Source organism: Zalophus californianus, chromosome 7, assembly GCF_009762305.2.
Source record: "Zalophus californianus isolate mZalCal1 chromosome 7, mZalCal1.pri.v2, whole genome shotgun sequence".
NCBI lineage: Eukaryota > Metazoa > Chordata > Mammalia > Carnivora > Otariidae > Zalophus > Zalophus californianus.
Window position 1 is genome coordinate 85886063 of NC_045601.1, and position 15859 is coordinate 85901921.

The window sequence follows — 15859 nt, forward strand, 5'->3', positions numbered from 1 at the left end:
AAGATTATTTAAGATAATCTTTTGATTATAAGTAACATAAGGGCATGGAGGCATTATTAGTATACTATTAGAAAAGCAGAGAGGATCAAATTCTTATAATAATCTAACCATGTAAGGGAATATGTATTAGCTGCCTATGGTTACCAATAAACCATCACTAACTCAGCAGCTTAAAACAGCATGAATAGTCCACAATAGCCAAACTGTGGAAAGAGCCAGGATGTCCATCGACAGATGAATGGATAAAGAAGATGTGATATATATACACAATGGAATATTATGCAGCCATCAAAAGGAATGAGATCTTGCCATTTGCAATGATGTGGATGGAACTGGAGGATGTTATGCTGAGTGAAATGTCAATCAGAGAAAGACATGTATCATATGACCTCACTGATATGAGGAATTCTTAATCTCAGGAAACAAACTGAGGGTTGCTGGAGTGATGGGGGGGTGGGAGGGATGGGGTGGCTGGGTGATAGACATTGGGGAGGGTATGCGCTATGGTGAGCGCTGTGAATTGTGCAAGACTGTTGAATCACAGATCTGTACCTCTGAAACAAATAATGCAATATATGTTAAGAAAAAAAAAAGAAGAAGATAGCAGGAGGGGAAGAATGAAGGGGAGTAAATTGGAGGGGGAGATGAACCATGAGAGACGATGGACTCTGAAAAACAAACTGAGGGTTCTAGAGGGGAGGGGGGTGGGGGGATGGGTTAGCCTGGTGATGGGTATTAAAGAGGGCACGTTCTGCATGGAGCACTGGGTGTTAAGCACAAACAATGAATCATGGAACACTACATCAAAAACTAATGATGTAATGTATGGTGATTAACATAACAATAAAAAATAAAAAAGAACAGCATGAATTTATTATTTCTCAGTTAAATTGGTCAGAAGTCTGGTAGGGTCAGCTGGTTTCTCTGCTATGGGTGCCACAAGGCTGAAATCAAGGTGTTGGCCAACCAAGGATTTTACCTGGAGGCTCTGAGGCAGAATCCACTTCCAGGCTGTTGGCAAAATTCAGTTCCATGTGGTTATAGCACTGAGGTCTTTATTTCCTTGTTGCTTGTTAACTAGGGTTGTTCTCTGCTTCTAGAGACTGGCTGCATTCCTTGGCCTGTGGCCTCCTTTCTCCATCTTTAAAGCCAACAATAGTGCGTTCAGTCCTCTCATACTTGTCTCTCTGACCTCTCTTCTTGTCTCATCTTTCTTGCTTCTTTCCTGCTATCTCTCTCTGATTAACTCTTCTGCATTCCTCTTTTACTTTTAAGTACTCAAGTGATTACATTAGGCCCACTTGAATAACCTAGGATAATATCATTATTTTAAGGTCCATAACCATTATCACATTGATGCAATGATTATGCCTTCCCTTTTGCTATAAAGAAACACTGCTCTGGAAATTAGGGCATGAAAATCTTTGGGAGTTCATTATTCTGCTTACCACAGTCCACCTTTTGGCCCCCAAAGATTCATGTCCATTTCACATAACAAAATACATTTAGCTCATTCCAAGATGCCCAAAGATCTCATCCCATTACAGTATTAATTTAGGTTCAAAATTTCATCAACTGTAAAATTCCAGATCTAATCACCCAATCTATCTAAATCAGGTATGAGTGAAACCCTTGGTGTAATTCTTCCTGGAGTACAATTCCTTTCCATCTTTGGCCTTGTGAAACTAAAGAAACAAGTTATTTATTCCAAACATATGATGATGTGACAGATATTGGATTACAGTTATAGACATGCTGGTTCAAAAAAAGAGAAAATGGAAAGATAAAAGGAGTGACTGCTCCCAAGTAATTTTGAAACTCCATTAGATATTGAAGTCCAGAGAAAATAATCCTCTGTGGTTCTCAGCTCTTGGGTGCCTCCTCTGAGTCATGTTTCCCTTTTCACAAAAGGTGGCACATGTTTGCAACTGAGTGGTTTTAACACCCCGTTTTCTGCAGGTGGAATTGTAGGGTCCTGACAGCATCTTTTCATTTTGTACTCTCTCTGTTTCATTCCATTTTAGGTGGCAGTGTTTCTGCTGTCATAATACTCTCAAGAATTTCATGAGTTTCCCATGTATGTCATGGGGATTCACTACACAGGTCTTTTTTTTAATTAAATTAAATTAAACTTTTATTATTTATTTATTTATTTGAGAAAGAGAGAGAGCACACAAGCAGGGGGAGGGGCAGTGGGAGACAGAGAAGCAGACTCCCCACTGAGCAGGGAGCCGGACTTGGGGCTCGATCCCAGGACCCCAGGATCATGACCTGAGTCAAAGGCAGCACTTGACCAACTAAGCCACCTGGGCGCCCCTACATAGGTCTTTCTCAGATAATCTCATCTCTAGGGATGATATAGCTGAAGGGATCTATCACAGCTTTAGTCTCTTCAAATAGCACTTTCTGCAACTGAATATTCTGAACTTTTGAACTTCTTAAGGTATTAGAAAAAGGTTTTACAGACACACCTGGCCTTTTCTCTATAACATGTCTTCCTGCCAAGCAGATCTCTTCAAAGCCAGCAATGGTGGGTCAAAACCTTCTCAGGTGTTGAATCTCTCTGATCTTCCCTTCTGCTTCATCTCTCCTCTGCCTCTTTTGTCTTTAGCTGCCTCTCTCTGACTCCAGCTGGAGAAATTTCTCTACTTTTAGTTGCTCCACTGATTGGACTGGGTGTGCCTACAAAATCCAGGTTAATCTCTCCATCTTAAGATTCATAACCTGAGTTACATTTTCAGTCTCTTTTTTCATGTAACATAACACATTCATAGGTTCTGGGGATTAGTATGTGGAAATCCTTAGGGAACCATTATCTGCCTATCATAGAATATAATCCCATAAATCTAGCAATGCATGGGTAAGAACAAGAGAGGGGGTATAAACTGAAGAGAAATAGGTTCTGGGAACTAAAGGAAATTGGAAAGCATTCCATGGTTTATGGCCTTTAGGTTTTGGAGTAACTACATAGGCTGGTGACTGGGAGTATTGAGCAACTGCTCAGCAGCCTGACAGACCCAGAAGGGCTTCCCTGGCTTGAACAAGGGAGGTAAACTTAGGCAAGGAAGCTCAAGGAGGAAAAGAATGGCCTTGAGCTTTAATCATCATGAACAAGTTTGACAGAGTGAGAGTAGAGGGATATGGTGGCTTCATAGACCAACACTGAACTATAGTTTATGTTAAGTAAGTGTTTTAATTTAGTTCTGCAGTGGTAAAAGTCCTAGCATGCTTGCCTTGTATTGCAGATATTATTATGAGCGTCAGAGTAAGGATCAAACGTCAAATAATAACATCAAATCCCTGAAACTATTTACTTGGAGAACTCCTGTTTGGGTGTCTGGTAGACCTTTACCTGGTTAGACCACAGAGCCATCATAATATTTAACAGTATGGGAATAGTATATTTATTTTTTTCTTTGGAGTTATTAATCTGGATCACATGAGTCACACTCCCTCTAACCTGGCACTTGTTAGGAATATCAAGTAAATCACATTAAGATAGGCTATGGTACTTAAATAAGAGACTTCTGAATCCTGGGAGAATGTGCAGGAATCTATTTAAGGACTCTGCCATTTCCATCTGCTGTAATTTAAATTACATCATCAATGTGATGTTTAAACTGTCTTGTACTAGAAAATTAATCAAAGAAACTCATTCATTTCAGTTTGCTTTTCTGCGGTGTTGGCTCACAAGTACAGAAATATGATGAGAAACCATATTTAGCCTAGCACTTAAATCAAGTTTACAAGGCCTTCTTAAGTATGTGTAGTGACTTCAGTGTGTTAACACTCCTTTCCCTGCCCTAATGGCTCGCTTTCTAAATGGGATTCTTTCCAAATCCCTTCTATGGGGGAAATAAAAGCAATTTAGAATTTGACACAAGCCAGTATCAAGTAGTTCACACAACATGTTTCATTGGGAAGCTAAATCTTAAACTAAAATTTTATTCCAATTATCAAGAATTTGGACTTAAGCCACAGTAATAATTAAAAGGTTTCTATTTCTTTTCTTGTTTGTTTTTGGTGGTGAAATAAAGACCGTGGTCTGGTAGTGAAGTACCCACCCCCACTCTGTGTATTGGCCATTTTTCTCATTTATGTCTTCCTTAAAGATGTAGTACTTGATGCTTGGATAGGCTGATACTTCTTGGAGGATTTCATTTGAACGCCACCTCAGAACACTACTTAGTCCTATGTGGAAGTGACTTTTCTTAAATTATGCCATGATTACCAGGCGGCAGGGTGGAATGAAGAGTTTGTCTTTTGGCTTACCTAGATTTATTGCCATTTAATTTTATTCCTTCTTATCATTCCCATAGGGTGGTGTATTTACATTTCCTATTCTATGTCACAAATAATCTGGGCTGCACATCCAGTTTTACTCCACAGTGAAGGAAATTAAGGCTCAGGCTTCACAAAGTTTTAAGAATCACGACCACTGCTTACAATTTTGTTGGTCAAACAGTCAAACCTGGTATCACCTGCCTGTAGCAGATGCCTCTCCAGCTGTTCCTTAATTACCTTAGGTTCATAGCTCATGTTGCCTGATGGTAGGATCCAGAAACATCTTGAGAGAACAAGAGAAAACAAGATGATAGATTTTTAAAGTTATTTGTGAAATGATGTGAGAAATGACCTATTTTCATATGTGTCCCCAGTCCCCAATCCCAATACCCAAATCTCCAGTCAGTTCTACTAATCATATGAATGGTGGAAATTGATGAGAGGCTTGTATTTTCTGTCTAAATTGATGCCTAATAAAGCATGGATGCAAAAATCCAAGAGTAGAGGAGACTTCAAGAATGTAATCACCCTCAAATCAGCAAAATCCTAGGAATGGGTTTGGAATTGCACAGACCAGGGCAGTTTTATCTAGAACTCAAGGAATAGGGAGACCCCAGTTACCATCTGCATTATGCATGTTAACACAACAAGGTGTTTAAATATTACTTATTTTTTTAAAGATATTTATTTATTTATTTATTTATGAGAGAAAGAATCTAAAGCAGACTGTGCTAAGTATGGAGCCTGATGTGGGGCTTGATCCCAGGACCAGGAGATTATGACCTGAGCTGAAACCAAGAGTTGGATGCTCAACCAATTGTGCCACCCAGTACCGCATGTGTTTAAGTATTATTATCAAAACCTTTATCATGGATGTTGGTGTTAGTTGAAAGTTCAGATCAACAGAAGCATTATTCCAAATGTGATCTTTGCCTTCCTGATAGACAGGTCCAGATGCTATAAATCCAGTCTGGGAGGACTTGGAAAAATTACATTTGGGTCATCTTCCCACTCTCTCTAAATCTAATTCTGGCCATTTCTTTCTTTCCTACTCTTAGTCCAATCTGTACTTCGAAATTACACGAAGCAGGAGGCTGCCAGTTGGACAGCCATGGTGGAGTACAAGTACATACAAGTACACGTTGCTGTGTCTTTGATATCACATGGGCAATTTCCAAAATTGTGGTCAACATAGTCCAAACATTCTAGGAAATCTGCAATCTCAACACTGAAGGTGTGTTGTCTCTTCAGAATCTGTAAGTACACATCTGGGAGCAAGGGGTCTGCTACATGTTTGTTTTTGGGCAACTGTACGGTGAAAGTAGTTTTAAATATAAAGGGGGCTCTGAGTTTAATTTCTCACTGAAAGGAAGCCTTTTTGCTTCTTGCCCTGACCTACTTAAACTCCACCAAAGACACATTGCTGGACAAACAAGAGCTTTCCTTGTCTGCTGTTGAGATGCCAGAAAAATGATGAGACGAGCACACCAGGTCCATTTATAAAATAAAACTGTTTTAAGCCACAACTAGCAGCATTCCAATTCAGATTTTTCCAGACTTCATGTCTTTATGTAATATTTGAAGAAATATTTTTATAATGTGTTAAAAATTTCTCTAAGCTCTTAAGTTTTAGATGTTTTATCATTTGGTACTGTATTTAAGATATAAATAGAGAGGGAGTTAATATATATGTGGGAGTTATTGGTTTATTTGAATACCACATTTAGAAATCTTTTGAGATGTGTAAAGTTGTGGCTATAAATATGTTGTTTTTAGAACTGGGTATGTCATTGATGGGCTCTGCACATCTTGGAATAATTTGAAACAGGATTTCCTGCAGTGATATATTAATTCTACCTAACTTTCCTGTGCTACCAGGTACTGAAAATAAGGAAAGAGCAATACATACTAAGAAAGACAAGGTGAATACATATGAAAAAGAAAAAAATAAGTTTTTTTTTACTAATGAGGCTACAACTAAGAGAAAGGAAAATTTGGCAGAATGTGTTGATGAATCTCACATGTTTTTTGAATCTTTGTGAAATCACTGGGTTTATAGTCTTAAATTTTGCTGGTGAACAAATTTGAGTTGGCTCATCCAGTATAAATCATTATAACCTCTCTCTGTTTTCTCTAATATTTCTCATGAGTTACAAAAATTTCTCATGTTAAAACATTACTTCAATGATAATTTAACAAAGCATCTAATATGTATTGAGTGCTCCCACGTGACAGGCATGTGCTAAACCCTTTAATGCATCATTTTTTTGAGAGAGAGAGTGCATGTGTGAGCAGGGGTGGGGGCGGGGGAGAGGGGGAGAGAGAGAGAGAGAGAGAGAGATAGAGAATCTTAAATAGGCTCCATGGCCAGCATGGAGGCTGACCTGGGGCTTGTCGATCTCACAATACTGAGATCATGACCTGAGCCGAAATCAAGAGTTGAATGCTTAATGGACTGAGCCACCCAGGCACCCCAATGCATCATTTCTTTTAATCCTCAAAATAATCCCATGTAGTAGTAGTATTAACCCTATTTTGCAGATGAGATTATTCAGGTTCTATGAGATTAGGTAACTTGACTATAAGGCTAGTAAATTATGGAAATGAGGTATAATAATAATTGCTAAAATTTATATAGCAAGTTGTATAACATATTGAATCTTCATTATCAACCCAACAATGCAGAAGAGAAGAGTAACAGAGAAACAGTAGGGAAGCCAGAGTTGGAACCTTGTCAGTTTGACTCCAACTCAGTATAACTATGAGTATTAAGTTACAAAGGTGTGATGTCAGTAGCCACTAGCCATGTCATAATTCAAATTTAAATTAGTTAACCTTTTTTTAAAAGTTTGGCTTTTTAGTCACATTAGCTGCATTCAAGTGCTCACTAGCTAGTGACTACCCATATTGGACAGCACAGATTACAGTATACTTCCATCACTGCAGAAAGTTCTATTGAACAGTGCTGCTGATAGATTCTGTACTAATGTTTTCCTGGTGAGGTTGTAATAAAATAATGTGGACTCCAGGAAGTGGGAAACATTTAAATTTTATTACCAGTGCTAAACTAATCATCATTTGGGGTGGATTAATTTTACTGATGGTTACTAATTAATTTTATTTTTATCCTTCTTGTCATAAATTCCATGGGAGAAAAGTTTCTGATCATGTCCCCAAAACTTGGAAATTTTGGATCATTATTTTAGATCTGTGACTCCCCTTTCATGGATTACATAACTCCTAATAATTTTCCTTTTGGGAATATTAAGTTGGCAAAAATAATTTCAAGGAGACAAGAGGTGTAAGACAGTATTAAAAAAATCCACTCTAAAAATTGAAATTCTTCCAAAAAATAAATTTACAGGTTTTTTTTTTTTTTTTTACCAAGAAGAATAATGCTGTTTAAATGAACCATCACATTCTGTTTAGTCATTTGAAACACATCTTGCCTTCTCTGAATGGCATATATTGCTCTTCTAGTTAAATGCCATTTCAAGAATAAAATGATCAAGAAGAAATGTTCTTACTTAGAATGACTATCTCTGTATTTTTATGTATGTCTAAGATGGGTTCTTCTCTGCATTTCTTGTCTTTAAAATAATTAAATAAAAGGAGAAATGCAACTTACTGCCTACATACTGACATTCTGGGTACCTGTGGGTTCATTCCAATTTATGAAGGTGTTCTGAATGATAATTTCAGAATTGATTGGATGCATTTCAGATGGAAATCTGTTTCTATGGCAACATATTGTGTTTACAGACTGAGACTATTGTAAACAGCATTAACCAAAATTGCATATGCACAGGATGACTCCACTCCTTCCCTAGAAAATTCATTAAAGGAAAAATAAAGGCTAGAGCAGGCCAAACCTAATCCCAGTTGCCTGTAATGATTATCTAGTTACTACCAGTCACCAGCCTTAGAAATAGTCAATTTCATAGCTAAAATGTACTCTCTGAGTGTGGGGGGGAGGGGTTCCTTATCAGGCCAGTGCCAGAGTCCCAGTACAAGCTAGGTAAGGAAGTCTACTGGTGGGTTATCTGTGGGAGCATCTTGACAGAAGGCATGAGCTAAACACGTGTGTCAGAGGTGAACCTAAGATCTGGGGCTGGGAGTGAATAGCTCAGGCAGGAGAGCAAAAACAGACTGAGGAAGAGTAGACTCAATATGGAAAAACCACTGGGGAGAAAAGGGAAAAAATGGGACAATTTGGGACTGGGGTGATGCGTATAGAATTTCTGAAGAAGATGGTGTTGTGCTGTCCTAAGCTGCAATTGGAGATTTTAAAGAAAGAACTATGAGCTATGTCTCAGTGTGGAATTTTCCTGCCTGGTCAGTGTTGGGAGATAATTCTCCATGGGTCTCTTAAGTTTCTGTACATCTTATAAGTGGAAGGCACTGACTGACTTTATTCCGGATTACCTTTTCAAGGACATTGGTATAGTGAACAGCCTTGGATAATTGAGATAATATCTCTATCTGGAACAAGGTCAAGTTTGTTTATTCTTCAGTATAATAAATATGTCTCCCTCCAGGGTATAATCTGACTAGGCTTACTGCCCCTTATAAAAGATTTGGGTTTCCAAAGCTTTCTGGCATCATGCCCCGCTACATGTGTATAATCACCCAGCCTTCTTCACATCACCCTGTAGGAATTGGGCCTCAGAGAACCAGCACAAATGTTGATACTGTCGGTATAGCTATGAATAGTAAACTATCCTTTGTTTCTGACCCAGGAATCTTGTGTCTTTTGTCAGCATCTATGAATCTATGGTAGCCTATTTTGGTAGCTTACAATTAGGGTAAGATTTGAGACCTTCACAGTTCTCAACAGTTAGTATGGTTTGGAAATGATTTTCATCTCTCTTAGCTGAACCCTGAAGTAGTATACAAGATAATATTGTCACCTAAAGTGCCAACAAACATAGGCTTCAGCTTCCCCATGCTGTCTTTACTGTAGGGAAAGAACTGGGGTGAGTAGAGCTGTTGAACCTTTTGACTAGTTTCTGGTATCTCTTGCTGCCTGTTTCCCAATATCTTTGGCATAAAGGGTGGAGAGATATAATCTGTAATTATACATATGTGTTGGCTTGCACTGGATTTTGAATTCAGTAATAGTGCCTAGGTTGAGATTTTTTTTTATCATGTTCGTATATTTATGCAGAAGCACTATATAATTATTTTGTCATTTTGTTAAGATGTATTATTTTGATCATCAGTGACCTCTATTATCTGACATGGATACCAACACCTGCTTTGAATTGGGTTTGGGTTTTTCCACTCTTCATTGGATTTGGCTGCTGTGAACTGCTATTCAATACATATTATATGGCTTGCCTTGGTGTGACTTCGTGTTTGATGAGCCCCTCCCAGGAGACTGTCATGACACAACTAATATTCAGGATATGGATAATATATTTGTGTGACAACTGAGAAAGATTAGAATTTTAATTATAAAGTCAAAACTCTCTAGGTAACAGGAAAGAAACATTATTAGATTCTAAAATTATTTCCTGTTTTGTACTCTTGCAGAGGATCAAAAAAAATAATGTGACTCACAGTTTACTGCTAGCAGATACAAGAATGCTTTTGAGAATCTTTCAACCTTGGTTTTGACTTGTTTTGCCATTGGTTAAAAATTCTGAAACACTTGATCCAGGATTCTTCCAGATCATCGCCTCCCCTACCTCACTCCATTATAGCTTCATACAATGTCTAAATTTCTGGAAAAAAAAATACCAACAAGATATGTGAAAAAGTTTTAACAAAATTGAAACTGTAAAAGCCAACTTCCCTACTCAACAGCTACCTTGAGATTTTCTGTTCTCTTCACATTCAAGTTCCTGTGTAACAATGTGACCTTTTTAAAAATACACAAATTAGTAGTTTTAATTCGCAATTTTATTCACACTACAGAAATATGGGAATTCTAATGGCATTGGCAATTAACTTGTCCATTTGTGTCCAATTTTGGCTTGCTAATGACTGGTGTAGAAAAGAGCATAGGTAAATAGGAAATATGACCTGTAATTTATAATTACACATATGTGTTGGCTTGTACTGAATTTGTATTTAGAAAAAGTGCCTAGCTTTTAACTCTTTGAGCTGAGTTTTTGTGCAAAATAAGTATTTAATTATTTTAGAGGTTTTTCTGTTTTTATGGATCAATTTGTATCACTATTCAGAGTGTCCATCTGTTCTTCATGAGTTCTGGGAATATGGTGAAGCTTGATGTTATTTTTCCCCATTGGTAATGAAGCAGAATATAACCAAAGAAAGAAGACATCTACATATTTATTAGCTAAATAAAAAAATACAATATAATCACTAAGATTTTCACCTCACCGGTATTACATTCATAAAATTTGGTTTGCTTTTATTTCAGTTATTCTTTTCCACTTTTTTCTTTTGAGAGTACAGATGAAGCAGTTACAACAATTTCTAAAAATCTGGCAACACTATTATATTATAATAAATCCATATAGTACTAATTTAAAATAAAAGGAACTTTGCTCTTATTCTTGATTCTCTTATGTTTCTCATCAGCTGGTGGAAGAGTTCCCAGCCCTGATTCTTCATGCTTCAAATATGAGTTTAAGATGCCACAAGAGTCTGTCTTAGTCAGTTTGGGCTGCTATAGCAAATTACCATAGACTGGGTGCCTTATAAACAACAGAAATCTATTTCTCTGGGAAGTCCAAGATCAAGCAGTGGGCAGATTCAGTGTCTGGTAAGGACTAGATTCCTGGTTCACAGAAGATCATTTGTTTGCTGTGTCCTCACATGATGGAAGAGACAAGACAGCTCCCAGGGTCCTCTTTTATAAGGACACTAATCCTAGCTATGGGCTCCATGTGGCCTTATAATTTAATCACCCCCGAAAGGTCCAACCTCCTAATACCATCACACTGGGGATTAGGATTTCAACATACGAATTTTGGGAGGGACACAAACATTCAGTCCATAGCAGAGTCTGTCTAATTTACACATAAAGTTAAAAGGAAGTCATTTTTGCTACCAGGGAATATTGTATATCTCTTAGAAAATATCTAATCCAGAGAGACTAAATTACATCCATTTTGCTTTATAATGGCCAGTAGGTAAAAGCTGCCAGAAATAATTGAGTCCATTTTTGATAGAATATAACATTTTGGTGGTCTCTCATTTCCATGCCAACATAAAGACTTTACAGGTTTTCCTCAGAAAAAGACCTTTATAGAAAGCTCTGAAATGTGCCATGACCAGATGTTTTCTGAGAAAAAGATACCCTAAGGTGGTAGGAAATGATGTCCTAAAGACATTTTAGTTAACTTTTCCAGAAGATTTCCATAGTGTTTGGTAAACCACAATATCAGAGACTTTGGATATAATTGAGACCCTGACAATTTTAGGGCTGGTTGTTGATTCTGCCACTTGTACATCTGGTTGTTACATCACATCTAAGAATATTAAACATTTTTTTTTAAGTTACCTAACAACTTTAAGACGATGTGAAGTAAGAGCACACATTAAAAAAAAAATCAGTTAAAGGTCAGCATCAAAAAGCTGCTTCTCTGCTATTCTGCTGAGAAATTCACATGGGGACCCTGTCATTAGCTGTCACACATTGTCAAGGCTCACTCTGATTAACACTGAAGGACATCAACTCCTTTTTTTCTATGTGTAGTTACTAGGAGGAAATCTCCTTTGGTATGCACTTTTCCTAAGATCCAGTGTAAGGGGGCAGATATCAGGACTGACATGTAGGGAGAAATTACGAGTATACAAGAGTGTCAAGTAAAAAGCAGCAGACATGAATTTCTTGAAGAATATCCTTGCAATTATGTTCATCCAAGAATATGTGCTGATTTAACTCAGATTTAAATATATGCTGAGAACAAATCTGCATAGTTAAGAATTGAATTATAAATCAACAATTTGACTGTTTTAGACATTTCTTAAATAGCAGCTTTATAATCTTATTTTTCTTTGTAAGCATATAGGATAAATCAAAATACAAAAATTTAAGCAACAAATCATATTTACACTATGTATTATTCCTCACTCTGAGGGTAATTAGGAAAAAATATTTCATACATATGAACAGAAAATTCTTTTTGCCTAAGGCAATAAGATTTTATTTGAATACTTGGGAGGATGTTATAAAGAATCTTATGAATTTGACTTCGGGCAATTTGTAATCCATCAATTAGCTTCTGGTTGTCTTATTTATGCCCTATATTTTATTGTATTCATATAGATTCTGATACTTTGTTATTTCCATTCTTCCTCTATATTTTATTACTTGGTTTTGCTTTAGCTCTTATAAAATCTCCTCTCTGCAGGCCTTCTTAAAATTTATTATGGGTGATGGATTTCAGAATGCAAGAGGCAGAGAATGAAACAGACTGAACATAAGTTTTTAAGTCAGACAGAAATAGGCCTGAATCTCAGCTCTACCACTTACTGTCAGTGTGGCATGACTAGGAACCTCTGGAGCCCTGTAATTTATCAGAGCCTCAATATCTTGATATTATAATATTAGGACAATGATAATTATCTTCCACAATTGTTGGGAGGATTCCAGATAACATGGATAAAGCATGGTGGTAGCTCTTACGTGGTGGCCTGTGGTGTCAATCTGGCCCTCTTTGGCACGCACTGGTTAGCAATATCAGTAAAGAACACCTGGTTTGAAGGATGGGTCCAATAGCTCAAAGACTACCCCAGACTGGATTCTGATTTGGGTTGTTTTTAAGAGTAACCACCCATCCCGATTTGCTTGGTACTGGGGGTAGGTGGGTGGTTCCCAGGACACTAGACTTTTAGTGTTAAAACTGGGAAAGTCCTGGACAACTGGGAACTGTTAGTCACCCTCGATAATTATTTAGGTATAAGTGAAGATGCAATGTGAATTCTTTGCAAAGACTGTGTGTGTGTGTGTGTGTGTGTGTGTGTGTGTGTGTTTATATGACATGAACCTAAGCCTAAAGGCTTTTTATCTAAGACAAAGAGCCACTCAAACTGAGTGCCATGAAAATTGTGTTTCACTGCCCTCTGTCTTTTGCAGGAAATAAGTCCATGCACCTTGAAGAAAAGCTCTCCATCTGGTATCCTGACCTTAGGACAAAACCAACCAAGAATGAAATGTAGCTGCAAACAAGGCCAAGCAATTGAGTGGCAACCACTGGTGTAGTTAGCTCATAACTAAAAACTTTGAAGCATGATTTATGTTAATTAATGCCCTCTAACGTTGGGGTACAATTCTTCAGTTCTCACTAGTTATTGAAGAATAAAATGCTTTGTTATTTTATTTTTTGACATATATTTTGACATATAATTTTTATTGACATATAATTAACATACAATATTATATTAGTTTCAGGTGTACAATATATTGATTCAACAATTCTACACATTATTCAGTGCTCACCATGATAAGTGTAGTCACCATACAACATTATTACAGTATTATTGACTGTATTTGTCAGAATTATTCCACGGAGGTGGAGGCTACCACTTGGTCAGCATGCCCACCTACCTTCTACACCTACCTCTCTCTGGGTTTCTATCCCCCGACCAACCGTGTGGCTCTGGAGGGTGTGGGCCACTTCTTCCTGGAGTGGGCGGAGAAGCATGAGGGTGCTGAGTGTCTCTTGAAGATGCAAAACCAGCCCAGTGACCACTCCCTCTTCCAGCATGAGCAGAAGCCATCCCAGAATGGGTGGGGTAAAATCCTGGACGCTATGGAACTGCCATGGCTCTGGAGAAGAACATGAACCAGGCCCTTTTGGATCTGCATGCCCTGGGTTCTGCCCCCACAGACAACCATCTCTGTGGATTCCTGGAGAACCACTTCCTGGATGAGGAGGTGAAACTTATCAAGAAGACAGTGACCACCTGACTCACCTCCACAGGCTGCCTGGCTCCCAGGCTGGGCTGGGCGTATATCTCTCTAAAAGGCTCACCCTCAAGCATGACTCACCCTCAAGCATGACTAGGAACCTCTGGAGCCCAGAAGCCTTTGAGGGACCCCTCTGGCATCCCCCTGGTGCCAGGGCTTCTGCCTGAACCTCCCCGCACAGCCACCTGGCAGCTTTTTAACCACCCTGGAGCCCTCTCCCAAGCTGTGGACCAAATAGAAACAATAAAGCTTATTGCAGAAAAAAAAAAATGGTTTTGTTATTTTAAGTATGAACATACTACATTTGGACCACCTGAACATTTATCTGTTATATAATTGGAAACTAGGAATTGAAACCAAGAGTGACTTTCTATATCCCAACGCTCCCCATATATCTTGGTGTTCAAGGCCAGAATTATACAATCTCTCTATGATTTTTTTAAGTACTAAATCTTATCCTAGATTCTTTTGACAGGATATGCTTCTTTGGCTTTCTTGGCTCAGAGTCTTATTAACACCTAAAGATAATTTTTCCTCCCAAACAACTTTATTGTCTCACTAACAAGTTAAGCGATGTCACATGCAGCTGGTATAAAGATAACTATGTCAGGTTTCTTGGTTAGTCCCTTGAGTTGCTCTTGAGTGCTATTTTAGTCTAATATTTGTGTGCATATTTGTAGGAAAAGAAGAGATAATTTGGTGAATAGCTTTGGCTCTATTTTAACCTCAGACACAATCTTAATTTTAATTAAAATAAACTATGGGCGCGTGGGTGGCTCAGTCGTTAAGCGTCTGCCTTTGGCTCAGGTCATGATCCCAGGGTCCTGGGATCGAGGCCTGCATCGTGTTCCCTGCTCAGTGGAGAGTCTGCCTCTCCCTCTCCCACTCCCCCTGCTTGTGTTGCCTCTCTTGCTGTCTGTCTCTGTCAAATAAATAAATAAAAAATCTTTAAAAAATAAAAATAAATAAAAAAACTAGATCTAGACTGTATTCTAAGATCCAATGAGAATATATATATATGTATATATATATACACACACATATATGTTCAAAATTTTAAAATTTTTAGGTTTTTGGACTGGCTCTCTACCAGTGATTCTCAACCTGCCTACACTTTAGCATCTCTGGGGGTGGGGGTAGAGGGTAGGTGGGGGTGTAGGGTGGGATTTAAGAAATACCGATGGCTAGGTGGGCATCCATCCCAGATCAATTAAATCTAAATCTCTGCGGGTAGATCCAAACATTTGAATTTTTATTTTTTAAAATTTATTATTTATTATTTGTTTATTTTTAAATAATTTATTTGAGAAAGAGAGAGCAGAGAGCATAAGTGAGGAAGGGGGAGAGGAGCAGAGGGAGAGGGAGAAGAAGACTCCTGGCTGAGCAGGGAGCCCGACACAGGGCTCCATCCCAGGACCCTGGGATCATGACCTGAGCTGAAGGCAGACGCTTAACCAACTAAACCACCCAGGCGTCCCTAAACATTTGAATTTTTAAAAAGATCCCCAAGCAATTCTAAATGCTCTAACAACTATAACGTCTCTTATGGATCAAAAAATTCAGAGGACAAAAGGTTCCAGAATATCAGGCATTGTGTGACAGCTTTAATGTAATCATACTGAGAGTATAACCTATATTCTATTTTAAGGGGTTCTCTTTTCACTCCCCTCCTGAGACTCCTCTCACCTG

General features: G+C 38.1%; 1 pseudogene; it reads left to right on the forward strand.

The window, feature by feature from the left end:
• Positions 1–8887: 8887 nt before the first annotated feature.
• LOC113927925 lies at positions 8888–14337 on the forward strand (annotated as a pseudogene).
• Positions 14338–15859: the final 1522 nt, after the last annotated feature.